Below are 5629 nucleotides of genomic sequence, written 5' to 3'. Positions count from 1 at the left end.
AAAAAAAAAATTAACTGGTGATTGACATTTCTTCTTTCCAACAGATGGTGCTGTATTGCTGCCAAACCTTCCAGATAAATCCCTCTCTCTAGTTATCAGCCACTGATGACATTCATCTATCTCATGAGTCCAATGGATGTCATAATATTTTAAAAACAAAGTCTTAAAAGAACTCTCTCATAATAGATGTCTCAAATTCCTCAGTAATTTTCCTTCATTAGTCTCTTCTCTTTATTAAAAGGCAGGTTTTTAATGGGTGCATAACTTACTTCTGACTTCTTAATGTACTTTGTTTGATGTGGCTGGTCAAATAAAGGAAGGTACTCATTATCACGGCCAGATTGTGTTGGTCTAAAATACTAAAGGGATTTTGAATAACTCACCTATCTACATCTCTAAATATTTAAAAAGGGAAAGATAGTTTCATTGTGCCAGTCTTTTTTCAAAAATAGAGATAATCTGGGGGCCTCTCTATATCTTTTTCAGGATTCTGATTTCCTGACACCATAATTTTTGTATGCAGACAACCTCTTAAAGTGGCTGGGTGCACCTCATCAGTACAGCTCTAGCTAACACATCAGTCATTTATATCTTCTTGGTCAATTTTCCTAATGATGGCTGTCACACTTAAGGAATGACTTGATAATTCAATATAGATGTATCAGTAGGATTGTATTGAATACTTAACAGTGTGTATCTCAATAAAGCAATTTAATTTAATCTCTTCTGACCTTTTACGAGCTGTTAACTATGAGGAATTTTAAACATGCACAAAAAGTAGCAGGAATAGTATGCTGAAACTACATTATCCGTCGCCCAGTTTCAATAATTATCAATAGTTTGCCAAAATTGTTTTATCTATATATCTCCACTCTGAGTTCACAACGTTATTGAGGTATTACTTTACACATCATAAATGTCCCAAATGTACACTTACCTTGAATTGTCACTCAGTGATGCTGTTTATGGAGTTGAGAAAGCATATCACAATCTAGTTTTGAATGTCTTCATACCCCGTGGGTAACTGTGCTGTTTGTAAGTTCCCACTTTCACACCCACCCTAGGGAACCACTGATTTGAAAGCCCATAGATGTCCTCCTCTGAGTGCTTTCATATAAATGGAATCATACAACATATACTTTTTTGCACCTTTTTTCACTTAGTATGTTTTTTTTTAGCTTTTTAAAAATTTAATATCATAGTTTATTTTTACATCATTTTGTGCCTTTTCCATCTCAGTTGTAATCCCCATGGGCTTCCCATCACCAAAGCACCTGTGTGCCACCACCATGGTCCAGGGGCACTTCCCCCAAAACCCCATTTTTGATCCCATTCTCCATTCCAGCCCTGTTAAATGTCTCTGGTATATAATTGTTCATTATTATTATTATTATTTCCCCCCTGGCCCTTTAAGCATTTTTTTTTAAAGGATTTACTTATTTATGTATACAGAATTGAGGTACAGGCCAGAGGTGCAGGGGCAGTGAGAGGACTCACCAGAGACAGAGCGGGGAGCAGAACAGGCAGATCAATGAAGTACACTGCTGAGGGGAGCAGCGGGCGGGTCAGGAGAGGTCTGCTGCACCATGTGGGTCAGCTATCTGACCAGGGATCCAGCTCGCACTGAAGAGGCTGTGGCTAGCTTCACAGAGCGTTATTTTCGCCACCAGGGAGGGTCCCTCTTAGGGTGTTTTTGATATAATGTGTATCCATTCTCTAGCAAGTAACAGTACTTTTTATTGCTGAATTATATTTCATTGTATGGATCAGTTGGATGCTTATTATCCATTTGCCAATCGATCAACACTTAGAATTGTTTCCAGCCTTTGGATATTATGGGACCTGTAACAGTGCCATGAACATTGGTTGAGCAGTTTTTAATCTGAACATGTGTTTTTATATCTCTTGGGAAAATTCCAGGTTGTGGAATTAAGTTGATATTTATCTTTTTTTTTTTTTTAAAGATTTATTTATTTGTGCATACAAAACTGGGGTACAGGCCAGAGGCTCAGGGGTGGCGAGAGGCTTCACCAGAGACAGAGTGGGGAACAGAACAGGCAGATCACAGAAGTACACTGCTGAGGGGAGCAGCGGGCGGGTCAGGAGAGGTCTGCCGCACCATGTGGTCACCTCCGGGGCAGGCGGGGATCGAACTCATGCAGAAGCGGCTTTAAATTCTCAGTGCTGTGCTTTAACCCGCTGCGCCACCAGGGAGGGCCGATATTTATCTTTTGAAGAAGTGGTCAGCCTGCTCTCCAAATGGCTGTGCCATTTTACACCGTTTCTCTACATACTTGCCTACCCCTGGTGTTAGCTGTCAATTTCTATGACAGCTGCTTTCATGGTACTTGATTTAAGACTCACTGAAGTTTTAAATTAGTTTTTAAAATCTGTGAAGTTTATCCAATGAGATTAGTTCTTCCTCTGCTGCAGATTTAATGAATGGATCTTGATTGATTCAAAATGTCCAAACTGGCTTACAGCTGGGACAGCTCCTCCCCTCCCTCTCCTCCTTCCCTCCCCCCCAGTGCCTGAGGTGGGGAGAGGATGGGAGCGACTGGCGGGAAACCTAGAATCCACTAAGGACTGGCTGGCTTTCCTCTTTCTTCTCCGTGGTCCACTGGCCCCCTTATTTTGCTGCCATGGAGCATGGGTAAGAGACAGATGAGGGGTAGGAAAACTTCTCTTTTCTGGTACTTTCGCGAGGTGGCACAGCCCTGCCTGGGCCTGCCGGTGTTTAATGCTGACTTTCATGGGTCCCATGCAGAGAAAATATTTTCAGTCTAGCTGCTGCTTAGAAGCTGCATGATCTACTTTTCTTTTCTGAGGCCTTCTTGCCCCTATAGTTCACTCATTAACAAAATATATATTTTTTAATTTTATAGCAGTTTATTTTTACATCATTTTGTACATTTTTTTTCCATCTCAATTGTAATCCCCGCGGTTTTCCCATCACCATGTCACCCGTGTGCCATCACCAAAATCCCATGCACTTCCCTCCCCCCCCTCCCCGTTTTTGATCCCATTCCCCACTCCACCCCCGCAAAATGTCTCTGGTATATGGTTGTTCATTATTTTTCATTAACAAAATATTTTTAAAGACTCATTTATGCATACAGAACTGGAGTACAGACTGGAGGTGCGGGAGATGAGATTCACCAGAGTCAGAGTGGGGAGCAGAACAGCAGATGGGCTGAAATCCACTGCTGAGGGGAGCAGCGGACGGGTCAGGAGAGGTCTGCTGTGCATGTGGGCCACTTCCTGGCCGGGGACCGAACTCACGCTGCCGTGGCTGCCATAGCTTCATGGTGCTGTGCTTTAACCTGCTGCACCACCAGGGAGGGCCGAGCTTGCCCATTTGTTTAGGAATTAATATGGTCTCTATCTTGTTCCAGGAGTTTGTGGTCTGGCTGCTCTGTACTCGTGAGCCAAATCTCAAGACACAAGAGTGACGGAAGGAATCCAGAAATAATCAGGAGCCAGAGACCTGAGGGTACTTCTCTCTCGGAGACCGTCTCCCTGAGTGGATGAGACTGGGCATAGGAGGCCGAGTGCTCAGGAAGGGAGAGCTGAAAGTGTCTGTGTCAACAGTGTGTCAGAGGAATAGGCAGGATTTTCCAGGAACTGCATTCCTTTTTCCCTTGCTTCCGAGTTTGGCCTTGGCCTGCTCTGTTGTGGTGTTGGTGAGTGTGTTTTGTGCTATGGTAACAGGCTGTGGCTTAACCCTTGAGTCACTTCTACCTCCATCTTGGTTTCAGTCCGTTTTAGCTGCAAGAAAAGATGAACAGGAGAAAAGTAAAGGCGAGAAAGGTCTGGCCCCAGGCTGATGACACGGTGAGGCCCACATCTGTCCTCGGCAATATTAGCTGTCTCTGTCCATGCCTGCTATGGCCCAGCACCGCCATCATTCCTTTGACTTATCCCTTCAGGGGATTGCGCTCACTTTAAATTTCCCAGCGGAGAGCCCGAGAACAGTCTTGTGTCACCACAGAGAGATTCTGCCGGGCCCTTCCTTATAAACCCGAGGAGAGGGCCAGGGATCTCTGGTGCTTCCACAGGGCTGGGTAGCGTGTGTGGGGAGCGGAGCCAGAAGACAACAGCTGAACTCTCTCCATCCTCTCTCTTTTCCGTTTCTTTTACCCTTAGTGAGGCTTCAAGAGTAAGAGCCGTGTCTCACTTAACAATGGGGCTAGGGGAGGTTTTGAAAAAGGCATCAATGCATCGATAGGTGATTTTGTTGCCGCGTGAACATCATACAGAGCAACTGCACACACCTGTGATACAACCGACCACATGACTTCTCTACAGGCTCTCGGGTCTGCTAGTGTGGCCTGGCGCAGACCGGAAAGCCATTGAGAGACACGTGATGGGATCTGGCGGCTTGTTAGCAAAATGCTTTGAAAAGCTGCATCTTGTTTGATATTGCACTGTGGATCTGTATTCCTCCACTCAGAAAAAATAATTTGCAACTGAATAAAAGACCCGTGACTGACGGTAGAATATGTGAGTCTGTGTGTTTTCCAACTCTAGGGAGAAGCAACAATTTTGAAGTGGGAACAAAACCCAGGGCGCATGCAGGGTTGGGTGATCTGACTGAACTGCTTAAGCAACAGATGCTTGTTTTTTTTTTTTTTTTAGATTTATTTATTATTTATGCTTACAGAATTGAAGTATAGGCCAGAGGTGTGTGGGTGAGAGGATTCACCAGAGACAGAGTGGGAAGCAGAAAAGTCAGATTGATGAAATACACTGCTGAGGGGAGCAGTGGGCAAGACAGAGGAGGTCTGCTGTGTCATGTGGGTCACCTCGGGGCTGGGGATTGAGCTCGTGCTGCAGTGGCTTCTGAGAGCTTCATAGTGTGGAGCTTTAACCCGTTGCACCATCAGGGAGAGCCCACAGACGCTTATTTCCTTCAAGTTCTGGAAGTTCAAGTTCCAAGATCAGTGTCAGCACAGTCTGCTCCCTGTGTCTGTGCGAATATTCCTTCGTGTGTGTATCCTCAGCTTCTTTTTTAATTAGTGGCTATTTTACATTAGGGTTACCCGAGTCACCTCATTTTACCTTAATTACTCCTTGAAAGGATTTCTCTCCAGGTATAATCACATTTTGAGGTTTTGGGGTTTAGGACTTCAGCATGTGAATTTTGAAGGGACCCATTCAGTCTACTGTGCTGAGTATAAAGGAAGAAATAAAACTCGCACTTTCCATGGATGACAAGATAGTTTATGTTGCAGATCAAAAGGTTCTATGGCTAACCTAGTAAGATTAGTCAATGGATTTTCTTAAGTTGCTAGAGATAAGGTCAATATAAAAAGAATTTATAATAAAGCTGATGAAGCAATTAGAAAACATTAGCATCAAAGTTATAAAATGCTTAGTGATAAATCTAATATATGGTGTACAAGAGCTTCTCATCAAAAGAAAAAAGTACAAAATATTGTTTAGGAAGTTGAAAGAAATAAGAACGTAACTATACTGCACTAACCACAAAGGAAAAAAAAAATTGTTGGCTATGGTTGAAGCTGAGAACTTTTTTTTTTTTTATTAAAAAGTTTATTTTTACATCATTTTGCACATTTTTTTTTCATCTCAATTGTAATCCCCACGGGTTTCCCATCACCAAATCACC

This window comes from Condylura cristata, unplaced genomic scaffold, assembly GCF_000260355.1.
Source record: "Condylura cristata isolate star-nosed mole 26May11 unplaced genomic scaffold, ConCri1.0 scaffold00001, whole genome shotgun sequence".
NCBI lineage: Eukaryota > Metazoa > Chordata > Mammalia > Eulipotyphla > Talpidae > Condylura > Condylura cristata.
The sequence above is the reverse complement of the archived record's forward strand: the minus strand, read 5'-3'. Positions refer to the sequence as shown.